The sequence below is a fragment of the Pleurodeles waltl genome, chromosome 9 (genome assembly GCF_031143425.1).
Source record: "Pleurodeles waltl isolate 20211129_DDA chromosome 9, aPleWal1.hap1.20221129, whole genome shotgun sequence".
Classification (NCBI taxonomy): domain Eukaryota; kingdom Metazoa; phylum Chordata; class Amphibia; order Caudata; family Salamandridae; genus Pleurodeles; species Pleurodeles waltl.
Window position 1 is genome coordinate 121033963 of NC_090448.1, and position 25949 is coordinate 121059911.

Sequence of the window (25949 nt, forward strand, 5' to 3'; positions counted from 1 at the left end):
GGCGGTACAATCTCCAAAACAGCCCTGGCGGTCTTTGACTGCCAGGGTTGTAATGAGGCCCTAAGAGTCTTAAATCCTTTAGAAAACAGTGAGAACACTGTTAGCCTGAAAAGGCACCTGGGTTGCATCACAATAACACCGCACGGGCGAGTGTGCTTCGGAAAAGGCCAGCGATGCGTCGATTTCTCACTTGCAAGCGAGACCGTGCATCGTTCCTTCTCCGGTCAGGTTGGCGTGCGTAGTATTTCCTCTCCGCAGGAGAGCGATGCGTCAATCTGGACAGGCACCCTTTTTTTTCCACACCCAGCGATGTTGCATCAAAAATCCGGTTGCACAGTATCCCAAAATCACGCTGCGTGGGGTTGCAACATTATCAGCTTCCGTTAGCGGGTGTTGTGCTTCGTTTCTCCTGCCGCGTGCATCGATATTCCAGCTGCGATGCAGCTGGAGTGTTGATTTCAGCCGTGAAGCCGGCGGCGCATCGTTTCTCAGCCGGATCTCGGAAGGTGCGTCAAAAATGTCCCCGCACGGCGGTCTGTACGTGGATTTTCAGTTTTGGGCTGCCAACTTCACCTTTCAAGAGCCCAGGAACTGGATAGGGCACCACTTGGCAGGGCAGGAGTCTCAGCAGAGAGTCCGGGTGCTGGCACTGGAAGTCTTTGATGGCCCTGAGACTTCAACAACAGGAGGCAAGCTCAGGACAAGCCCTTGGAGATTTCTTCACAAGCAGGAATGCACAACAAGGTCCAATGTTTGTCCCCTTTCACAGGCAGAAGCAGCAAATGTAGGATAGCTCCACAAAGCATAGTCACAGGCAGGGCAGCACTTCTCCCCAGCTCTTCAGCTCTTCTCCTTGGCAGAGGTTCCTCTTGATTTCCAGAAGTGATCTAATTTTTAGGGGTTTGGGTGCTCTTCTAATACCCATTTTGGTCTTTGAAGTAGGCCTACTTCAAAGGAAAGTCTGTCTTGTTTGTGAGATCCTGCCTTGCCCAGGCCAGGCCCCAGACACACACCAAGGGGTTGGAGACAGCATTGTGTGAGGGCAGGCACAGCCCTTTTTGGTGTGAGTGACCACTCGTCCCCTCCCTCCTAGCACAGATGGCTCATCAGGATATGCAGGCTACACCCCAACTCCCTTTGTGTCACTGTCTAGAGAGAGGTGCAAACAGCCCAACTGTCAAACTAACCCAGACAGGGAATCCACAAACAGGCAGAGTCACAGAATGGTTTAAGCATGAAAATGCCTACTTTGTAAAAGTGGCATTTTCAAACACACAATCTCAAAACCAACTTTACTAAAAGATATGTTTTTAAATTGTGAGATCGGAGACCCCAACCTCCACATGTCCATCTGCTCCCAAAGGGAATCTGCGCTTTAATCATATTTAAAGGCAGCCCCCATGTTAACCTATGAGAGAGACAGGCCTTGCAACAGTGAAAAACGAATTAAGCAGTATTTCACTGCCAGGACGTATAAAACACATTAGTATTTGTCCTACCTTAAACATCTGCACCATGCCCATGGGGCTACCTAGGGCCTACCTTAGGGTGTCTTACATGTAAGAAAAGGGAAAGTTTTGGCATGGCAAGTGAGTACACTTGCCAAGTCGAATTGGCAGTTTAAAACTGCACAGACACTGCAGTGCCAGGTCTGAGCCATGTTTACAGAGCTACTATTGTCGGTGGCACAATCAGTGCTACAGGCCCACGAGTGGCATTTGATATACAGGCCCTGGGCACCTCTAGTGCCCTGTACTAGGGACTTACCAGTAAATCAAATATGCCACTCATGGAAATCAAATTACACATACATTTTACATGGGAGCACTTGCACTTTAGCACTGGATAGCAGAGGTAAAGTGCCCAGAGTAACAAAAACAGCAAAAACAGGGCTCAGCGCACATCATCAACCTGGGAAACAGAGGCAGAAAGTTAGGGGAGACCACGCCAAGGATGCCAAGTCTAATAACCAGCATGGCAAAGGCTAGCCTATTGCCTATGACAGTGCTTGTTTGGGATTAAGATCCTTGCTGCTTCAGGGAACAAGGTTGTGATATTGGTATATTGTGATTGTTTTTAATGAGATGGAGAGCGTTCATTTCCACACTTGCAGACATTCACAAGCATTTACAGACTGCATTCGTCATCAATACAATTCAGGTGGTAGGGTCTCTGCCACTGCTTGTGAATGGCCCCTTTATTCTGTGCTATGGTGATAGTTCTGGGACAGCACATTTACATAACACATAGGCCTAGAATTATTATGATTTTGCACTGGGATTGCATCACTTCTTTGGTGCAGCACCAACAAAAAAGCCTTTTTGGCATTTACTTGAATTACTTTGCGTCTGTTAGGAGTTACATTGGTGGAGCATGGAATTTCCAAGACTTGGGTTTGTGTCAATGTGGTGTGCTTAACCAAAAGAGAGATAAATATCTGCTTGCTACTTCCTCTTTGTTACTGACTCTTTAGCTTGTTTTTGAGCAGGAAGGTCTCCCTTTAATTCATTGAAACAAGCGTCATATTACTTAGAGTAAATCTGTAAAAAACACAATGAATGCCCCACCCTAAAAACTCCACGCTTATGCTCAGATAATTGCTTCGAGCTGGTAACATCTTATATTAGTTTATGTGTGTAGGTAACCAAGACATTCATCAACTTGACAGATGGGAGATTTTCCCTACAATGCCTGTTAATGGTCTTTGGGAGTAATTACAGTTGGCCCTTTATATTGTGATCTCTGTTATATTGTGATCTGTTTGAGCAGGCATCACAATTATTAATGAAGTAGAGTTTTTCCGCACCTGGCAATTACCAAGGGGCATATTTATGAGAGGCTTGCACCGCTGTTGCATCACTTTTAGTGACGCAGTGGTGGTACAAACCTTTCAACCATATCTATAGCCTCATAGATATTGAGTAAGGCAAGGCAGCGCAAGTCGCAGCTTTGCCTTACTCTGTGCCACAGAGGCATTCCATGGGCATTGCAGTGGGTATTCCCCGCAACTCCCATGGGTTTTTGTAGGAAAGTCCTCATTTTTGCCCTGGTCACCCCCACACTTTTTGGACAGGTACTGGTGGTTACTGACTCTTGGCTGTGCCCTGGGTACTGCTTACCAGTCCCAGGGCCAGTGCTCTGTGTAAAATGGATATGCAAATTAGGCTAATTATAATTGGCTAAGTTAACCTACCTATAAGTCCCTAGTATATGGTAGGGCATGTAGGTTTAGGGACCACAGCATAGGTAGTGCACCCATATGTGCACTGCTGAGGTGCCCAGTGTCATTTTAAAGGCAGGCCTGTCTTGCTGGCTGCTTTTAAATTAAAGTTATATGCAAATTTGACTTTGGAATTAAAAGTAGTTACAAAGTCTTAAACTACCTTATTTGTCCATATATGTCACCCCTAAGGTGTGCCCTATGTGCCCCTAGGGCTGGGTGCCATGTAACTATAAGCAGGGACCCTATAAAAATAGTTTTATAAGCCCTGGTGAGGTAAAAACAGCCACATTTGTTTTTCCCTCATTGTAGTAAATGGCCTTCATAGGCTAGAATGGGGAGACTTTATTTTAATTTTTAAAGTCTCCTTAAATGATGGATACCAAGAGTTTGGTATCAAAATAATTGTTTTAATAAATCCCACAACGTCCAGTTGTTGGCTTTAATATAACTTGTTCAGGTAAAGAGTTTTAAACTTTACCTGAAAAGTTGCCAATTTCAGCCCTGCATTGTTTTTGCTGCTGAGTTCCAATTGCCCAGCCTCTAGTAGCCTGGCCAGGCTGCCTTGATGAGGTGTGAAGTGGCCTGGCTTCACACAAAGGAATGTGCCTGTGGGAGGGAATCTCCCCTCAGCAGATAGTGAGGCAGGAAGGGGGAAGGCTGCCAAACTGGTCTTCAAAGGCAGAGAAGGACATTTGGAGCAACCAGCAACACTCCCACATCCTGCAACCCCAGACAACTAGGTGCCCCCCTAATTAGATTAGGAGAGGGCAGGAGAGGGGTGTGTTTATGATTTTTAGCCACACCAGTGGGTGGGCTCAGCCAGATGTAACTTCCAAAAATCAGATTCAGCCATGATGGATTTTTGGAGAATGTTGCCTCCTGGGATTGATTTTTGCCACACTTCCCAGGAAGTGGTCATAACAGGGGGAAGGACCCTGCACCTGATTAGAGAACCAGGACCCCCCTGCTTTTCACCAAGGATAAAACTGGCAGACCTGCACCCACACCTCAGATCCCCATCAGATTCCAACAAGGAAGAACCACAGGAGAAGAAGGACTGCCTTGCTGGACCCCTGGCCTTCACCTGGAACCTGCACTCAGAAGGACTGCACCAGCTGCACACTTTGGGCTTCACCACAAGAAGGACTTTGCCTGGCTTCAACTGGTTCAAGAAGGGACTCCCTGTTTGCTACAGGTGAACAATTGCTAACCAGAGTCCCCTGAAGAAATCAACCAGCTGGCCACTGCCCAGTGGCCAAAAAGGAGTTTGTGCCAGGTGCATTCTGGGAGTTGTAGTCCGCACCCCCAAGGACCCTCTCAGAACTTCTGGACCCTTGGGGTGAGCTGTGGACCTCACTCAAAAGAACATTAAAAGGACATCTGGGAGAAGCCCCTAAAGTTTGGAGAAGTTTGTAGCAGTTTGGAGAACTTTTGAAAAAAAAGCTCCATGGAGGGACCAACCCACCGCGGCAACTCTAGCCGGCTTGCCTCAACCGCGACCCGGCCTGATTTGCTGGTTCGTACCGGTAAAGAAAATCTCAGAAAAAGAGACTAAGTCCGAAGGTAAAAAGTTGACCGAGACCTCCCAGCCAGCGTATCCCAGGAGGGCTCCAGGGACGTCAGATCAAGATCCAGGTTTACCCCGGTTCGAAGGATTTTCACCTCGAAAAAACGACTACGTCCGAAGGTAAAAATCTCCACCGAGGATTCCCGCAACGCGTATCCGGAGAAGGGCTCCAGGAGGTCGGATTGGACTGGCAGGTTCGTCCCGCTGAAGAAAATCTTCGAAATAGAGACTAAGGGGGTCATTACAACATTGCCGGTAAAAGCCGCTTACCGCCGTGCAGAAGACCGCCAATACACCGCCGCAGCGCGGAATTCCGCCACAGCTATTATGACACACATATTGTAAACCGCCGAAATTCAGACACCCACACAAGTCCGCCACACCAAAGGTCAGTGTTAAACTGGCGAAAACAAAACCTCCACCGTCACGCCAACAGAAACACGCCCATGCTATTACGATCCACGAATCCACGCGGCGGTCTTTCAACCGCAGTATTCCATTGACGGTACACACTTCAGCGCTCAAAATACACACACATCTCCAAAACACCGCCACACTGGACAATTCGAAATATACACACCTGATACACATACGAACACCACTCCCACACAATCAATACAATATAAAACACACACCCACATCACCCACAAACCCCTACGACCAGAAATGTTGAGGAAGCCGAGAGACAGAGAGCACAGCAATTGAGAACCCCACCACACAGAGGCAAACAACACCATCACCCATACAACATTCCAAGCACAAAACACCACACACCACTACACATCACCACACTCATCAACACATACACCACCCCACACATCACCCACACCACCCCATGGCACGCCAAAGACACCCCAGGTTTTCCGAGGAGGAGCTCAGGGTTATGGTGGAGGAAATCATCCGGGTAGAGCCACAGCTATTTGGCTCACAGTTGCAGCACACCTCATTAGCCAGGAAGACAGAGCTATGGCGCAGAATCGTGGACAGGGTCAACGCTGTGGTACAGCATCCAAGAAATCGGGAGGACATCAGGAAGAGGTGGAACGACCTACGGGGGAAGGTGCGTTCTGTGGTCTCCAGGCACAACATCGCGATTCAGCGGACTGGCGCGGACCCCCACCTCCTCCCCCACAACTAACAACATGGGAGGAGCAAGTCTTGACCATCATGCATCCAGAGGGCCTCGGAGGAGTCAGTGGAGGAATGGACACTGGTAAGTCAAATTTTAACTATCATATCCCCCACCCTACCTGCATGCTATCACACCCTCACCCCCTCCCCTCCCCTATCACTCCAACTCCTCACTAATGTACTATTAACACAAACCACCCATCCCAACACCAAGCCCTGCATGCAACAACTAAGCATGGTCACCCCTCACTAAAGCATGCTCACTGCACATACCCATAACAACCCCCTAACCATCATCACACAAACCCCCACACAGGAATGCTTGCACTGGGGTACACGCACACCCACCCATTGCACACCATGACACACACACATGCAATAATCATGCTCTTATACCCCTGCAGGATCACTACGGAACGTAACCACACAGGAGGGTCCAGTCATCTCCACTCCACCCACAGAAGAGGCCCACAGTGATGACAGCAGCTCTGGGCAACTGGATCCAGATGACCAGCCCAGATCGTGGGCCTCGGGACAGTCGGTTCCCCTCGCACAGGCACAGCCCAACACTGACCTTCCACCCTCTGGTAACAACAGCACAGCACCCACCCAGCGGGCCCATACCTCCGTCCCCAGGACACGTCAATCAGCGGTGTGTCCACCACTACAGGGAACCCAGGCTAACCCACCACCCCAACAACAACAGGGACCTGGGGGCAGTGGTAGTGGGCACACGGTCCAGGGGACGGAGGCACAGGAACACAGGGGAACTGGGAGGGCTGCTGTGCGACAGGGGGCGGACAGGCCAAGGGAACCCACTCTCCACGAGGCCCTCTCCTCCATCATGGGAGCATACCACCACTCCCAGGAGACGATGGCTACGGTCCTGGCCAAGTTTCAGGAGACCCAGGGCATGCAGGATGAACAGTATTTGGGGTTCAGGGAGGAACTCAGAACCATCAGCTCCGCCCTGGGAACCATCTTAGGGGTGCTGAAGGACATACAGAAGACCATGAGGGACACCGTGGCACTCCAAGGAGCCCCTGACACTAGCATGGATGATGAACTCCGGCGTTAGTGGACAGGACGCCCCGCCACAGGACCACCACACCAGCACCCCACCCCCTGCAGATGGACAACCACCCCGCAAGCGGTCCCTGAGATCCAGGAACAGGACAGAGCAAGATGGCAAGACCCCCACCAGGAAATGAGACCACCCTGATTGTCCTACCACTGTCCCACTTTGTTACCCTGTCCAGATTGGAACTGCCCCAGCTCCACTTCCTATGCCCATATGGGCAGTGCACCTGTGTGACTAATAGACTGGACTCTGCCATGGATATTCCTCCACCATCACCCATCACCATTTTGCCACCCCCTCCAATAATTAGCACTTCAATAAACACCCTTGAACCACAAAACAATCTGGAGTCAGTCTGTGATTTTGAAAATTTGTATTAGCAATGACAGTGTCAAAATGCGTTTTCAATTGTAATGCCAACATACCTATGTCACACATCACAAGTCCATGAAGGATGCAAGCATATGACACAAGTTGGTAACCACACCTATGAAACTGTTATGGAAAGGTACAACTCAGTTACCAAATACTGCTACTAATTGACAGACAGGATAGAGGTAGAAGTGTGAAAGTGAATGTAATAGTAAAAAAAAATGTTCTCACCTGTGTGTCACTGGAAATATTTTTGTATGACTGACACCCTGTTGTCTATGTCTTCTTCCTCAGCTTCCTCCTCATCACTGTCCACAGGCTCCACAGCTGCCACAACACCATCATCTGGACCATCCTCCTGCAGAAAAGGCACCTGGCGTCGTAAAGCAAGATTGTGAAGCATCGAGCAGGCGATGATGATCTGGCACACCTTCCTTGGTGAGTAGAATAGTGAACCACTTGTCATATGGAGGCACCTGAACCTGGCCTTCAGGAGGCCGAAGGTGAGTTCGATCACCCTCCTAGTCCGCCCATGGGCCTCATTGTAGCATTCCTCTGCCCTGGTCCTGGGATTCCTCACTGGGGTCAATAGCCAGGACAGGTTGAGGTAACCAGAGTCCCCTGATAGCCACACCCGGTGCCTCTGGAGTTGACCCATCATATAAGGGATGCTGCTATTCCGCAGGATGTAGGCATCATGCACTGAGCCAGGGAACATAGCATTTACCTGGGAGATGTACTCGTCTGCCAAACATACCATCTGTACATTCATCGAATGATAAATCTTCCAGTTCCTGTACACCTGTTCACTCCTGTGGGCGGGGGACCAGAGCTACATGGGTGCCATCAAAGGCACCTATGATGTTGGGGATATGTCCAAGGGCATAGAAGTCACCTTTCACTGTAGCCAAATCCTCCACCTGAGGGAAAACGATGTAGCTCCTTAAGTGTTTCAGCAGGGCAGACAACACTCTGGACAACAGGTTGGAAAACATAGGCTGGGACATCTCTGATGCCATGGCCACAGTTGTTTGAAATGATCCACTTGCAAGGAAATGGAGCACTGATAGAACCTGCACTTCAGGGGGGATCCCTGTGGGATGGCGGATTGGTGAGATCAGGTCTGGCTCCAACTGGGTACACAGTTCCTGGATTGTGGTACGGTCAAACCTGTAGGTGATGATCAAATGTCGCTCCTCCCTTGTTAACAGGTCCACCAGCGGTCGGTACACTGGAGGATTCCGCCATCTCTTTAAATGTCCCAGCTGACGGTGCCTAAGAAGGACAACAGCGACCACAGAGTCAACCAATTCCCAGGTATGTACCCACAGCTACACAGAACACGACACCAAATACAAAACTCTTCCTGTATGTGTGTTAAGTGTAGGCCTTGGTATGTGTGACGCAGTAGTAAATGAAGCCATGTGGGTCCCTGAAATGGCGTCTGCCTGACCTCTAAACTGGGACAATGGGATGTGAGGTATCTGCGCTGGCGTTGTACACCATTGCCGTAGGCGGTCGTAGACCGCGGCGCAATGCTGCATTGGTTAAGATTGGACCCTATGGGTCCCAGGAGCCAATGATGAAGTGCGCCAGCGGTGATGAGACGCACCGCCGCGGACGTCACCGCCGCGGACGTGACCGCCATTTTCTATCTGTTCAATCACTCAATACCTGATCTTCGATAGGAGAGGACCTACACTGCAAGTGCTGCTGTGACCTCGGTCTGGAAGAGACAATGGCTGCTGCGTCTGGGGAAAAGGCCCCTGCCTTCACCGCTCAGGAGTTGGAGAAGCTTGTGGACGTGGTCCTCCCCGAGTACACGCTACTCTACGGTCATCCAGACCAACAGGTAAGTACACAGGGAGCACGTTGTATGGGCTATGCCTGGGTGGAGAGGGCTGGATGTCAGTAGTGAGGGGGCAGAGTTCAGGGAACATGAAGGACTGTGAATGCATGTGCCACATGGCAAGGGTAGGGATGGGGGCCACTCACTTCGACTGTGCTGTTGTTAATGACTTCTCTTCTTCCCCTGTACATTTCATGTAGGTCAGCGCCCTCCAGAAGAAGGACATTTGGCGTGCCATCCCCAAGGACGTTCGGACCCTGGGGGTCCACCAGAGACGGGGCACCCACTGCCGGAAAAGAAGGGAGGACATTCGCCGCTGGAGCAAGAAGACGGCGGAGGCTCAGCTGGGAATGGCCTCCCAACGTGGGAGGGGTGCCCATCGAACCATGACCCCCCTGATGTTCCGGATCCTGGCGGTGGACTACCCTGAGTTGGATGGGTGCTTGTGGGCATCACAGCAGACACAAGGGGGTGAGTACACTCTCATTCTGCGGACTTTGCGCGCAGTGGAGGGGTCTGGGTGGGGGAGGAGGGATGTGTGTTTCCCTAGGCCAGGGCGAGTTACGTAGGCTAGGCCCCTCCAGAATGCAGGCCATGTGGCACTCCACCCCACCTCTGTAGAGTGCCAAGTACAGGTATACATGCCCCTGTGTCATCTATGTGTGCAGATGACCACCAAAGCCATGTAGGGAGATCCCAGGAATTGCATCTGTAGAGGCCAAGAGCACGGCGTAGTGCAGGGGGCTGCTGTGTCTGTATTGTCCGCCAACGGTAGCGGTAAGCCATGCACTCAACCTGTCTTTCTTCTGTCGCCCCTCCCCCTTTTTGTGCTCTCCCTGTTCTTGTGTGCATCAGCATCATCAGGGGGAGGTACAGTGGCACCGGAGCACGAGGAAGCTGCATCCCACATGGCCATGGAGGGCCATACCACAGACTCTGAATGCACCAGTGGGGCGGAGGGCGAGGGGAGCTTCACGTCGGTCACCGGATCACCAAACAGCAACACGGACTCATCCGCCGATGGGAGCTCCATTGTGGTGGCGGCACCATCTGTGCCCCCCACTTCTACAGGTACAGCCGCCACCTCCCATACCAGCACTGCCCTCCCAGCAGCCCCTCAGCCTTCGCCCGTGCCCGCTCACCCAGGAGGGTGGGCATCACCTTCGCCCCAGGTACCTCAGCCCCTGCCCCAGTCACCCCTGCTGCCTTCAGTGAGGAGGCCATTGACCTCCTCAGGTCACTCACTGTTGGGCAGTCTACCATTGTTAATGCCATCCAGGGTGTAGAAAGGGAGTTGCAAAACAGTAATGCATTCCCGGAGGGCATTCATTCTGGTCAGGCTGCCCATCATCGAACCCTGCAATCTCTGGCCTCAGCACTGATGCAGCCATTGTCCCTGTGTCTAGCCTCCCCCCTCCAACTTCTTCCACCCAGACCCAGTCCCCTGTACCCCAGCCTATCCCAAGCACACCATCAGACAAGCATGCATACACCTCAACACACAAAAGTAGCTCAGGCAAACATAAGCACCACACAACCCAAAGACACTCAAACAAGCATCACCCACATACAGACACAACAACATCCACTGCCTCCACTGTGTCCCCCTCCTCGTCGTCTCCCTCCTCCCTCCCAGTGTCTTCTACACTCTCACCTGCATGCACTACATCTACAGGCACTAGGACTCGCACCAGAACACCCAGCACCACACCCCGCTCACCTGCACTCACCACCCCCACTACCATTTACACATCCCCTGCGTCCACCCCCAGTGTGTCTGTGACACCCCCTCCCAAAGTACAAAAACGCGGGCACCCACACACCCAACATCCATCCACCTTACGACAGCCTCCAGTAACTGCACCTGCACCCAAATCACCTAAAGTTACACCTCCTACAACCACCTCCTCGTTCTCCACTCCCAGACCCCCTCCAGCTACCCATCCCAGTCTTCGTCAGAAACTCTTCCTCAGCAATGTTGACCTCTTTGCCACCACCCCCACCCCTCCAAATCATAGGTCCTGTAGTAGCACCTCAGCCGAAAAAAGTGCAGTACCAGTGGTGCGTGTTAAAGGTGTGTGGAATGCACCGGCCACCAGGGCAGCCAGTGTGACACGGAGCCAAAGCACTGCCAGTCTACCCCCTGTAAAGCACCTTAAGTTGGAAAGTGGCCGACGGGACAGGGTGAAGACTCCTGGCAGCAAAACTGCTCACAAGGGTCCCGGGGGGAGTGCCGAGTCAGCTGTGACTCCTCCAAAGGTGGTGAAGGGCCAGAAGAAGTCTCCAAAGTCTGGTAAGAGCATCACGGCGGAGAAGGGCGCCATCCTCCCCAGCGGCCGGGATGCAACCGCCAGCACTGTCGTCACTGATCCGGAGACCACCGCCAGAGTCAGTGCCCTGGAGGGCAGCACTGTTGTCACTGGACCGGAGACCACCGCAAGAGTCAGTGCCCTGGATGGCAGCAGTATCGTCACTGGTCCGGAGACCACCGCCAGAGTCAGTGCCCTGGAGGGTAGCACTGTCGTCACTGGTCTGGAGACCACCGCCAGAGTCAGTGCCCTGGAGGGCAGCACTGTTGTCACTGGTCCGGAGACCACCGCCAGAGTCAGTGCCCTGGAGGGCAGCCCTGTCATGTCATCACTGGTCCAGAGACCACCGCCAGAGTCAGTGCCGTGGAGGGCAGCAGTATCGTCACTGGTCCGGAGACCACCGCCGGAGTCAGTGCCCTGGAGGGCAGCAGTATTGTCACTGGTCCGGAGACCACCGCCAGAGTCAGTGCCCTGGAGGGCCCCGGCAGCCACAGCCCCGCTGGGCAATGAGGGACCGTCATGCCACACACCAATGCACAGGTCAGAGACAGCAAAGTCAAGCACCGCTGAACAGGTCAGAGACCGCCATGGTGAAGACCGCTGAACAGGGCACAGACCGACATGGCAAAGCACCGGTGAACAGGTCAGAGACCGCCATGGTGAAGACCGCTGAACAGGGCAAAGACCGACATGGCAAAGCACCGCTGAACAGGTCAGAGACCGCCATGGTGAAGACCGCTGAACAGGGCAAAGCACCGCTGACAGTCCAAATACCGACAAATCAAGCATCGTTAGCCCATGTGCAGCTGGAACAGTGACGGAACAGGGACCGTCACGGGGAGCCTGATGCACTCTGGGCACCAGTCCCCCTCCAGAACCAGTGGAGACTGTTATCCACTTGAGAGACTGTGGCTTTGCACTCCCCAGGATGGTACAGTGGGCAACCCACCCACTGTATAGACTTGAGAGACTGTGGCTTTGCACTCCCCATGATGGTACAGTGGGCAAACCACCCACTGTAGAGACTTGAGAGACTGTGGCTTTGCACTCCCCAGGATGGTACAGTGGGCAAACCACCCACTGTATAGACTTGAGAGACTGTGGCTTTGCACTCCCCAGGATGGTACAGTGGGCAAACCACCCACTGTATAGACTTGAGAGACTGTGGCTTTGCACTCCCCAGGATAGTACAGTGGGCAACCCACCCACTGTAGAGACTTGAGAGACTGTGGCTTTGCACTCTCCAGGATACATCAATGGGCATGGAGCCCCGTCGTGGCTCTGGCGTCGTGCTGTAATCCGGCTGAGGTGCCCCCCCTTCCCTTCCCACTGAGGTGCCTGTTGTATTTCTATCTGATGCCCCTGCAGTGTTCTCTCCGTTTGTGGACAGGTATCTAGTGTGTGCCCCGCCCATACATTTTGGGCCCAGTGGTGCACGGACATTGATATGTGCATACCTGCACTACTAATCGTAATGTATAAATTCTGGAATGTGTATATATATCTATATATATTTGGTTACTGTGGTTTGATACATTACAATGTTTGAACTGATTTCCTTTTGTCTTTGCATTCTTCCGGGGGGGGTTGTGGGTTGTTACTGTGCTGTTTGGAAATGCATTGGTGTGTGTGTTGTAGTGGGTGAGGGTCGGGTTGGGGGTGGGGGTGGGGGTGTTGCGTGTGTGTCCCCCTGACTTTTGCCTCTCCCCTCCCCTATTTCGTAGGTGCAGTACTCACCGTTGTCTTTGGCGCCTACGATGCTGGTGATCGTAGAGGAGCAGAAAGACAAGCACAGGGAGTATTTGTAGTCGGGCTCCATGGTGGCCTCCTTCCTCGTGGAGTGTATTAAGGTGAGTGTTTTCCCATTGCAAAAGCTGTTTCCCCCGTGTTGTTATCCAGGGTGAATCCGCCCCAGAAAAGGTGGCGGATTGGCGGGTTGTGATACTGTGGGCGGTACATTGTCTCCCGCCTGTCTGTTGCCGGTGACCGCCACGCTGCTTGTCTGTACCGCCGTGGCGGGCGGAGTGTTAAAGTGGCTGTCTATGTTGGCGGTTTCCGCCACGGTCATAATTCCCTTTTTTTGTCCGCTGGCCTGTTTGCAGTATTACCGCAGCTTTAACACCGTCCGCCAGGGTTGTAATGACCCCCTAAGTGTGAAGGTAAACTTTTAACCGAGGCCTCCGGCGGCCTGTAGCTGAGCAGGACTCCATGGCGGTCGGCCTTAAACTTTGACTTTGCCCCGGTCGAGGTACAACCAGATGACCCGATTGGCGCTTTTTGTTTCTAGGTGCTAAAAAACAATAATTCTTTAAAAATTCATATATCCGGTTCCCCTTATCCAATTTTATTTGTTTTTGTGTCATTTTAAAGATAAAAATATAATCTAATGTTATAAAGTGGTTTTGGATTTTTAAACTGTTTCCTGTGTTTTATTTAATTACTTTTTTGTGATATTTGAATGCTTTACAGTCTGTCTCCTAAGTTAAGCCTTGACGCTCGTTGCCAAGCTACCAAGGGTTGAGCTGGGTTTAATTTACTGAGACCTAACTGGACCATAGTGGAGGTTGGTGGCCTATTGCTAAGTGTAGGTACCTACCTGCCCTTACCAATAACCCATTTTCCATCATTTTTGGTGAGCAGTGGTGGGATCCTGTAGTTGTGTTCAGTATCACATTACAGTTTTAAGTAAAACAAATAAAAAATTCTTTAAATTGTCCTAGTGCAAAACAATGTCTTAATTTTTAATTTGGATTAATTTCAATTATTGAATTTTTGTGATTTTTCTAAATTCCTGTTTCCAATTTTTGCAAAACGTTTTAGTTGACACAAAACTAGGGAACCATGGAGCTTGATCTGGCTAGCCTACCCACACTGACAGTAGTCCAGCTTAGGGGGTTGTGTACTGAAAGAGGGTTGCCTGCAACCACTGACCTCAGGAAGCATGTCCGGATCAATTCCCTGACAGCATGGGCTCAGCCCTAAGAGGTAGACTCAGAAGAAGCTCCAGAGGAGGGTTAAGTAGGGGAGGATGCCAGCTCTAACCACTCAGGGGAGGGAGGGCATCTGAGCCTAAGTGAGGATGAGGAAGACTGGTCCTCATTACATACAGTCACTAGGGGCAGACCCAAAGCTAGTTGGGGGAAGGGGGGTCCCTTCACGAGGAGAGAACCTGTCCCTCAGGGAAAGAGAGCTGGAGGCCCAGCTAGCATTCATAGCTTTGGAGGCAGAGAAGCTGGCCCTAGAAAAGAAAAAGTGGGCAAGGGAAGAAAAAAGAGATGGTGGCAGCGACAAAGAAGCTGAAGTGTCCATCGGTGGGGTTTTTTGCCCCAGATTACCCAAGGGGGTGGTTCCTGCATATGTAGAGGGGGATGAAATAGACAAGTGGCTGGGGGCCTTTGAGAGGGCCCTCCAGATGAGGAGAGTCAAGCCTCAGAACTGGTGTTCACTTCTTTGGGTGTTGGTTCCCAACTCTGGGAGGGATAGACTCCTAACCTTGAGGGGGGGGGCAGATTCATACCTCAGTATGAAGAGATGCTTGACTAAAAAGTTTGGTCTGACCCCAGAGCAGTATAGGCTCACGTTTAGGGACACTCAAAAGACAAGCACCCAGTCCTGGGTGGACTTTTTGGACATTTCAGTAAAAGCACCAGAGGGCTGGATACAGGGCAACAAGGTAAGTACCTTGGAGGGGCTGTACAATTTGATTATGAGGGAGCACCTTCTAACCAATTGTGTCCAAGAGAAGCTCCGCCAGTATCTAGTTGACTCTAAGTTGACCAACCCCAGAGAGCTGGGGGAGGCAGCAGATGACTGGTTAAGAACTAGGGTTGACCGGAAACCCCCAGGGGGTGATCAGAAAAAGGGAGGACATGGTCCTTCTCAGGGGAAGAACCAAGGGAAAGATGATAAAAAGCCCAAGGGGTCCTCACAAGAGTCCCCAAAAACTTCTCAGGGTGGGGGAGCCCCGAGCCATTCCACTTCTAAGGGTAAAGGCTATCAGGGAAAGAATTATGATCCTGCTAAAGCAGGAAAGTTTCAGGAGCTTGCTAAGGCCGGCAAGTGTTTTGAGTGTCATCAACCTGGACACAAAAGAGGAGATGCTATCTGTCCAAGAAGCCCCCCACTGGTGGGCAATCCCAGGGGATTGCTAGTGTAGGGTTGTGGGTGGAAGTTGGCCCAGGGCTGGGATCAGGGTACACAGAGGTCACCTTAGTATCCGTGGGTGGGATGGACATTGCAACTATGGCCACCTTACCTCCCAGCATGGAGAGGTATAGGCAGAGGCCTAAAGTCAATGGGACTGAGGTGGAAGCTCTGAGAGATACAGGAGCCAGTGTGACAATGGTCACAGAGAAGCTGGTTTCTCCAGAATAGGTCTTATCTGGTGTCTTCCACCAAGTGACTTATGCAGATAGCAGAACCAAACTCCATCCCATGGCCATGGTGAGTCTGGAATGGGGAGGAGTGACTGGCCCTAAGAAGGTAGCTGTAGCTCCTGCCCTCCCAGTAGAGTGTCTGCTGGGAAATGATCTTGAAGCATCTGAATGGTCAGAGGTGGAGAGAAGGGTCCATGCACAGATGCTGGACCTCCCTGAATGGGTGTGTGCTATGACCAGGTCACAGGCCGCACAACAGGGAAGTGCTGGACACTTGGACCCTGGAACAATGGTCCAAGCCTCCAAGAAGAAGAGAAAGGGCACTGGGTCTGGCTTGCCAGACCCTACAAGTACAGAGGGTCAGGAGGAATCCAACCCGGAGGGGGAGGATCTGACCTCTGAGGGAGGGACACTTCCCCTGCAAGCTCTGCCTGACTTGGCAGAACTGCAAGGGGCAGGTGGCCCCACCAGAGAAGAGTTGTGCCAGGGACAAAGAGAGTGTCCCACTCTTGAGGGCCTGAGGCAGACTGCTGCCAGGCAAGAACAAGGGGATACCAGTGGGACCCACAAGGTTTACTGGGAGGATGGAGTTCTCTACACCGAGGCAAGGGACCTCAAGCCAGGGGCAACCCGGAGAGTAGTTGTCCCCCAGAAGTATAGAAAATTCCTCCTTAACTTAAGCCATGATATCCCCTTAGCTTGACATTTGGGACAGACCAAGACCTAGAACAGGCTGGTCAACCATTTTTATTGGCCACAAATGTCAGAAAAGGTCAAGGAGTATTGCAGCTCCTGTGTCACCTGCCAAGCCAGTGGCAAGACAGGGGGCAAGCCAAAGGCTCCCTTGATACCACTGCCAGTGGATAGGACTCCTTTTGAGCGGTTGGGGATTGACATTGTTGGTCCCCTAGACCCACCAACTGCCTCAGGTAACAGGTACATTTTGGTGGTTGTGGACCATGCCACCAGGTACCCTGAGGCAATACCCCTCTGGACAGTCACTGCTCCCACAGTGGCTATAGCCCTACTTGGTGGGTTCACCAGAGTGGGGTTCCCAAAGGATGTGGTCTCAGATAGGGGCACAAACTTTATGTCAGCCTATCTGAAAGCCATGTGGGATGAGTGTGGTGTTACTTATAAGTTCACCACCCCCTATCATCCACAGACCAATGGTCTGGTGGAAAGATTTAATAAGATCCTGAAGGGAATGATCATGGGTTTGTCTGACAAACTCAGGAGGAGATGGGATGTTCTCCTCCCATGCCTGGTGTTTGCCTACAGAGAGGTGCCACATAAGGGGGTTGGATTCAGCCGCTTTGAGTTACTGTTTGGGCACCCTGTAAGAGGCCCATTGTGCTTGGTGAGAGAGTCTTGGGAAAAGCCTCTCAGAGAGTCCAAAGAGAATGTGCTAGATTATGTGCTGGGCCTGCGGACACGCATGGCTGAGTACATGAAGAAGGCAAGCAGAAACCTGGAGGCCAGCCAGGAGCTGATGAAGCTCTGGCATGATGAGAAGGCTACCATGCCTGAGTATCACCCAGGACAGCTGGTGTGGGTTTTGGAGCTCATGGCTCCTAGGGCACTTCAGGCTAAATGGACTGGGCACTATCCAATTCTGGAAAAAAAGGGTGAGGTCACCTACTTGGTGGACATTGGCACCCCCAGGAATCCTCATAGGATCCTGCATGTTAACAGGCTGAGACCCCGCCAGGACAGGGCAGACATGACCATGCTGATGGTTACTGATGAAGGGAAGGAGGAGGAGAGTGAACCTCTGCCAGACCTCCTGTCCTCAAATGCAACAGATGGGTCAGTGAAGGGAGTGGTGCTCTCTCCCAAGTTGACAGACCAGCAACAAAAAGACTGCAAACAGGTTTTGGAACAGTTTGCTGGTCTGTTCTCCCTGACCCCTGGACTCACCAATTGCTGTGTCCATGACATTGACCCCTTGCCTGTCAAGAACAAGCTGTACAGGCTGTCTGACCAGGTCAAGGCCAACATCGAAGCTGAAGTGGCTAAAATGTTGGAGCTCAAGATAATTGAGCCCTCTGACAGTCCTTGGTCCAGTCCAGTGGTGCTGGTGCCCAAACCTAATCCCTAACGTGGGAAGAAGGAATTAAGATTTTGTGTGGACTATAGAGGTCTAAACGAAGTCACTAGGACTGATGCTCACCCCATACCTAGAGCTGATGAGCTCATTGATAGGTTGGGGGCTGCCAAATTCCTGAGCACATTTGATCTGACCTCAGGATACTGGCAGATTGTCTTAATTCCAGGAGCTAAGGAGAGGTCAGCATTTTCCACACCAGAGGGACACTTTCAGTTCAAGGTGATGCCCTTTGGCCTAAAAAATGCTCCTGCCACCTTCCAACGGTTGGTGAATAGAGTCCTGTCTGGGTTGGAATCTTTCAGTGCAGCTTATCTGGATGATATAGTTGTATTTAGTTCCACCTGGGAGGACCACCTGGTCCACCTGAAGGAAGTGCTTCAGGCCCTGCTTCAAGCAGGCCTGACTATCAAGGCAAGCAAGTGCCAGACAGGGAAAAGCTCAGTTGTGTACCTGGGCCACCTTGTTGGTGGAGGTCATGTACAACCTCTCCAGCCCAAGATCCAGACTATCCTGAATTGGGAGGCTCCTAAAACCCAGACTCATGTCAGGGCCTTTCTTGGCCTGACTGGGTACTACAGGATGTTTGTTCAGAATTATGGGACCATAATGGCCCATCTGACTGAGCTTACCTCCAAGAAACAACCCAAGAAGGTAATTTGGACCCCAGAGTGTCAGAAAGTTTTTGACACCCTAAAACAGGCTATGTGTTCAGCACCAGTGTTACTGGCCCCTAACTATAGCAAGGAGTTTATAGTGCAAACAGATGCTTCAGAGGAAGGGCTTGGAGCAGTGTTAGCACAAGTTAATGAAGAGGGCCAAGATCAACCAGTTGCCTTCATCAGCAGACGACCACTCCCCAGAGAGAAAAGATGAAGTGCCATTGAGAGGGAGGACTTTGCTGTGGTCTTGTCTCTGAAGAAGTTGGGGCCATACTTTTTTGGCACTCACTTCCGTGTACAAACTGACCACAGACCTCTCAGATGGTTGATGCAGATGAGGGGGGAGAACCCAAAACTGTTAAGGTGGTCCATTTCCCTACAGGGGATGGACTTCACAGTGGAGCACAGACCTGGGACTGCCCATGCCAATGCAGATGGCCTTTCCAGGTTTTTCCACTTAGCTGATGAGGACTACCAGGGTGTAGGTTAGTACCCATCACCTTTCATCTGGGGAGGGCAGTGTAGGAAAGTCCTCCTTTTTGCCCTGGTCACCCCCACACTTTTTGGACAGGTACTGGTGGTTACTGACTCTTGGCTGTGCCCTGGGTACTGCTTACCAGTCCCAGGGCCAGTGCTCTGTGCAAAATGGATATGCAAATTAGGCTAATTATAATTGGCTAAATTAACCTACCTATAAGTCCCTAGTATATGGTAGGGCATGTAGGTTTAGGGACCACAGCATAGGTAGTGCACCTATAGGTGCACTGCTGAGGTGCCCAGTGTCATTTTAAAGGCAGGCCTGCCTTGCTGGCTGCTTTTACATTAAAGTTATATGCAAATTCGAATTAAGAATTAAAAGTAGTTCCAAAGTCTTAAACTACCTTATTTTTCCATATATGTCACCCCTAAGGTGTGCCCTATGTGCCCCTAGGGCTGGGTGCCATGTAACTATAAGCAGGGACCCTATACAAACAGTTTTATAAGCCCTGGTGAGGTAAAAACAGCCAAATTTGTTTTTCCCTCATTGTAGTAAATGGCCTTCATAGGCTAGAATGGGGAGACTTTATTTTAATTTTTAAATTCTCCTTAAATGATGGATACCAAGAGTTTGGTATCAAATTAATTGTTGTAATAAATCCTCCAACTTCCAGTTGTGGGCTTTAATATAACTTGTTCAGGTAAAGAGTTTTAAACTTTACCTGAAAAGTTGCCAATTTCAGCCCTGCATTGTTTTTGCTGCTGTGCTCTGATTGGCCAGCCTCTAGCAGCCTGGCCAGGCTGCATTGATGAGGTGTGAAGTGGCCTGGCTTCACACAAAGGAATGTGCCTGTGGGAGGGAATCTCCCCTCAGCAGATGGTGAGGCAGGAAGGGGGAGGGCTGCCAAACTGGTCTTTAAAGGCAGAGAAGGACATTTGGAGCAACCAGCAACACCCCCACATCCTGCAACCCCAGACAACTAGGTGCCCCCTTGATTAGATTAGGAGAGGGCAGGAGAGGGGTGTGTTTATGATTTTTAGCCACACCAGTGGGTGGGCTCAGCCAGATGTAACCTCCAAAAATCATATTCTGCCATGATGGATTTTTGGAGAATGTTGCCTCCTGGGATTGATTTTTGCCACACTTCCCAGGAAGTGGTCATCACAGGGGGAAGGACCCTGCACCTGATAGGAAAACCAGGACCCCCCTGCTTTTCACCAAGGATAAAACTGGCAGACCTGCACCCACACCTCAGATCCCCATCAGATTCCAACAAGGAAGAACCACAGGAGAAGAAGGACTGCCCTGCTGGACCCCTGGCCTGCACCTGGAACCTGCACTCAGAAGGACTGCACCAGCTGCACACTTGGGCTTCACCACAAGAAGGACTTTGCCTGGTTTCAACTGGTTCAAGAAGGGACTTCCTGTTTGCTACAGGTGAAAAATTGCTAACCAAAGTCCCCTGCCCCAACTCCTGAAGAAATCAACCAGCTGGCCACTGCCCAGTTGCCAAAAAGGAGTTTGTGCCAGGTGCATTCTGGGAGTTGTAGTTCGCACCCCCAAGGACCATCTCAGAACTTCTGGACCCTGTGGTGAGCTGTGGACGTCATAAGAACCTTAAAAGGACATCTAGGAGAAGCCCCAGAAGTTTGGAGAAGTTTGGAGAACTTTCGAAAAAAAGGTCCATAGAGGGACCGACCTGCCGCAGCAACTCTAGCCGGCTTGCCTCAACCACGACCCGGCCTGATTTGCTGGTTCGTCCCGGTAAAGAAAATCTCCGAAAAAGAGACTAAGGCCCTCATTCCGACCCTGGCGGTTTGAAACCGCCAGGGTGGAGGGCAACGGAAGCACCGCCAACAGGCTGGCGGTGCTTCCAGGGATCCGGCAGTTTCCCGCCGGATTTCCCCTGGCTCAGGGAATCCTCCAGGGCGGCGCTGCTTGCAGCGCCGCCATGGGCATTCCGACCCCCTTCCCGCCAGCCTGTTCCTGGCAGTAAAACCCGCCAGGAACAGGATGGCGGGAACGGGTGTCGTGGGGCCCCTGGGGGGCCCTGCACTGCCCATGCCACTGGCATGGGCAGTGCTGGGGCCCCCTAACAGGGCCCCACCATGATTTTCACTGTCTGCTATGCAGACAGTGAAAATCGCGACGGGTGCTACTGCACCTGTCGCACCCCTGCAACTCCGCCGGCTCCATTCGGAGCCGGCTTCCTCGTTGCAGGGTCTTTCCCGCTGGGCCGGCAGGCGATCTTCTGGAGATCGCCCGCCGGCCCAGCGGGAAAGTCAAAATGACCCCCGCGGTCATTTGACCGCGATGCGGTCTTTGGGCGGTTTCCGTCCGGCGGGCGGCGCCCGCCGCCTACCGGGCTCAGAATGAGCCCCTAAGTCCGAAGGTAAAAAGTTGACCGGGACCTCCCAGCCAGCGTATCTGAGGAGGGCAAGATCCAGGTTTACCCCGGTCGAAGGATTTTCACCTCGAAAAACGACTAAGTCCGAAGGTAAAAATCTCCACCGAGGATTCCCACGACGCGTATCCGGAGAAGGGCTCCAGGAGGTCGGATTGGACTGGCAGGTTCGCCCGCTGAAAAAAATCTTCGAAAAAGAGACTAAGTGTGAAGGTAAACTTTTAACCAAGGCCTCCCGCGGCCTGTAGCCGAGCAGGGCCCCATCGCAGTCGGCCTGAAACTTTGACTTTGCCCCGGTCGAGGTGCAACCAGATGACCCAATTGGCGTTTTTTGTTTCTAGGCACTAAAAAACAATAATTCTTTAAAAATTCATAATATTAGTTTTTGTGTCATTTTAAAGATAAAAATATAATCTATTGTTGTAAAATGGTTTTGGATTTTTAAACTGTTTCCTGTGTTTTATCTAATTACTGTTTTGTGATATTTGAATGCTTTACAGTCTGTCTCCTAAGTTAAGCCTTGACGCTCGTTGCCAAGCTACCAAGGGTTGAGCTGGGTTTAATTTACTGAGACCTAACTGGACCTTATTGGAGGTTGGTGGCCTATTGCTAAGTGTAGATACCTACCTGCCCTTACCAATAACCCATTTTCCAACAGTTTTGATATGTTCCCAGATTCACAAGGACTTGTAAACCTTGGAATGCATCAAAACCTAACGCCTCCCCAGGGCATGCATAACGAGGATAACGAGGATTTTTTTTCTGCTTGTTTTTTCCTCTTTCCATGTATGCTGCATTGTGCAGCACACAAAGAGAGAGGAAAAAGCCTCTATGGATTGTTGTTTTTCATGAGGGTGCCCCTTCCTGCGCATAAAAACAATCCTGTCAACAACACAGGCCCCCTTGCACCATGGGGCAAAGGTGCCTGTGTTGGCAGGAAGCTGTCAAAATGGCACCAGCGGAGGCGAAAAGAACAGAAATGCACTGTATTGCATAAACACGGTGCAGGGGTGGTTACTTCATTTGAGTGTTGGAGTGTTGCCCTCCTGTTATTTTTGCCCCCGGCCCAATTAAATCATGTGAATACAAGAGCATTTGCCTCATTAATACATTCTTTCTTGTGCGGCAGTCAGATGTCAGCCTATTTGGAGTGGAATCAGAGAGTGTGTGCGGCAGGCTTGGGGGGTGGGACTTAAAATATGGTTGACAGCAGAGCATATGACAGTGCTTTGCTCAGCGTCAACCAGTCTACAACAAGGTGTACATGTCGGGTTGGGTTGGTGCCTTTCCCTGGATAGCCTGACATGCGCACTCATATTGACTATCACCTGCAGAGTTAGTGAGCCCAGGGAATTAAAGCAGCAGCTCCCCAGTCTCCTAATAAGCAGTGAGTTGGCCAGCCCAGGCCAATCCTGGTGCTGCTCTCATGATGTGTTGAAAGCAGGGGAGCAGCGTCTGGATTTGCTCCAAGATGTGGGTCACTACAGCCTCTTTTGCAGGCTGCAGCAGCAGGCAGCACGGGAGGGAGGCTCAATCTGGTGGAAGCTTAATGACCAATCACTGTATGGCTTTATTGTGAAGCCTTGTCGTGATTGGCCATTTTGCCCTTGCTGCTCAGTCTCTCTCTCCCTCCCCTCTTCGTGCGCATTGCCGGTAATGGGCCGGCATTGCACACAAGGAAGTGGTGGAGAGAGAGACAGGACAACCACACCTGACTGGCCTTGTGGCCTGAGCCTCCAAGCCTGATGCAAGGCCTTACACAGCCCCAAAAGCCGGAACTAAAAGTTGCGCTCTATGACTCTGAGGAGCCTTTATGTCTGCCTGATCACAGCGCAGTGCCTAGTCAGTAGGACAAATTTAACTCAAATTAATTATATAGGTGTTTTGTTTTGTTTAGGTGTACTGTTTTTTTGTTTGGTAGTGTATGTAGTGACATGTGACTATTGTATTTCGCTCATTCTTGTGGTGTGCGCAGCACTGCCCGAGTTTAAAAAGTTACCGACCTCACCGATGCCAGCGCAACAGTAACTCGCCTCAGGCTGCCTGCAGGCATTGTAATGTGCAGCTTTCCGTCTGTCTGACAGTGCATGTAAAACTGAGCAATACACCATCAAATGTTTTAATTTTTCATGCACGCACTCTCTGAGTCCAGTGTCCACATGTTGAAAGTGCGTCCACCTGTCCCCTCAATCGCTCCTCAGAATGAGTGCAACATTTTTCTCACACTCCGATGGGCTGGCCTGCCAATTCCGCTCTGGTAGTTTGTGAATCTATAATCACACTGATCACCCTAGCTTCTCTTCTGCTACCTTGTTAGCCAGTCTACCACTCTACTCTGATATGGCATCATACAATATCAGAGAAGTGTGGTAGATGGTTTCTATCAGCTGTCTGCTCTCTGTTGATGTGTTTGTCCACGCTTTGATAGTGTGTGAACTGTGACAGTTTAGCATACTTTAATATTTTGAAACACATACATTTTATGGCACCTTTAGGACCTAGAAGCAGAGCATGAAATGCTTTCACTAGTTTTAGTCACAAGCCGAGGACCTCTTTTTTAGGGTCGAGCCTGCGTTGCATGCGCTCACGCATGCGTGTCGCAGCGAGATGCTTTAGTGTTTAGAAAAGGGCTCGGAACCCTGTCGACATCACGTCTGTGTTTTTCATTGGTTCGTAGGCTTGCCCATTAAAATCTGCTTGCTTTCATTAGTCTAAGGCATGCATACGTCATGCCTTGTCCGACGGCTAGCCCTCCTCGAGCGCATTGGCCAAGTACAGAAAACATGCGAAGTTCGCTGTTTTCTGTCCGGCTCGTGGACTACTTTTTCTCTAATTTACTAGAGCGATTTCGCTTGGCAGAAGTCGAGCGCTTTACATAGTTAATTGCACTTTTTCGGGTTACGTGCATAAATGCACTTTTGCCGATAGGTGAAAAGTCGGGTTATAAGTTTACAACACTATCAGCTCTAACATGAGCAAACCTGTTGCATTGCAAATGCTTGTTTGGATTTCCTGTCAGTATGATAGAAACGACAGTAAACCTTTCTTGAACGTGTCACGGTCATAATCTATAATCCATGCGCTCTTACATGCCATCCCTGTAACTACATTTTCAAAGAACTAAGCAAAGTCTGAAAGAGGTTGTCCGGGCTGCGATTTGTCTGACAGCATGCGGGGCGGAATTTGCTTCAGATGAACACGTTCACATTTTAGGGCTGTCTAACCAAATGTGATGTCCTGCAGAATTCATAATTTGCTGCTGGTAATAACAGTGCAGAAGAAAGGCGCAGAGAGAAACAGGAACGTAGAATTATTCTATGCCAGTATGGTGTGTAAATAGGGGAGGGCAGGTATAATTTTCATGGGATTTATAAGAGCTATGAGAAGGTCTGATGACACCTTGCTGTCTAAATAGACGTCAGCCCCATGCCTGCAGCACAGCCGTGCCCCTCCAAACTCCCGAAATATTCACAAAAAGCAGAGACTGTGGGGAAGGCTGGATTTAACACTGTGTGTTTGGTGCAAGTGTGTGCCTCAGTGTATGTTTGCCTGTCTCTATTGCTTCAAGCAATACACCACCAAATGTTTTCTTTTTTTCATCCACGCACCTTCCAAGTCTAATGGGCTTCTCGCCTACACTACAGTATCATTTCTTTGTTGATTTTAGTGCTCATATCCTCTGCTGCTCACACATGTATTAAAGAAATAGACAGCAAAGCAAAATTCCCAGTGAACTCAGGCTGTGACTGACTGTCGCCTGTGCGTCAAGACAAGCGTAGTTTACAGCTCGTCCAGACACCTGTGTGCTGTGTTTGTTTATGGCATGACAAATGGCTTGCAGCCTACATAAACCGGTTTGGGAAAGTAAGGGCTTCCAAATGCAGACAATGCAAATTCGGCCATTTGTCAAGATATAAATAAAAACACCTGGGTGCCCTGGTAACAGTTTTGATGGGATGGCACCCGGCTGAAAGGAAATCCCAGGAGGCCCCACTTCCCCTCGTTGTGCTGTGTTCTTATGAAAAAGCCAGTGAGTTAGCATAGCACACAGTGACACAAGTTACATAAGATGAAGAAAACAAGAAGTGTCTTGTTACTTGAAGCAATTACAAAACAAAAAACACATTATTTGTGTAGCACAGGAATGGCCAGCAGTGATTGCATTATGTGTGTTCATGTGTTAAATAATAGTTGTGGCAATATCTAAAGCCTTATGCTTTAAATTTTGCAGTAACACTTGGGCCCATATTTATACTTTTTTAGTGCTGCATTTGCGTCATTTTTTAAGTCAAAAACAGCGCAAACTTACAAAATACGTTTGTGTTTTGTAAGTTTGTGCCGATATTGTGTCAACAAGCGACGCAAATGCGGTGCTCAAAAAGTACAATTA

The 25949-nt window shown here is 50.5% G+C and overlaps 1 protein-coding gene across 1 annotated transcript in view; it reads right to left on the minus strand.

Annotated features, from left to right (window-relative positions):
- LOC138259000 (inter-alpha-trypsin inhibitor heavy chain H3-like) overlaps positions 1-25949 on the minus strand; it is a 554189-nt gene that overhangs the window by 183928 nt on the left and 344312 nt on the right. The gene's annotated exons all lie outside the window — the stretch shown is intronic.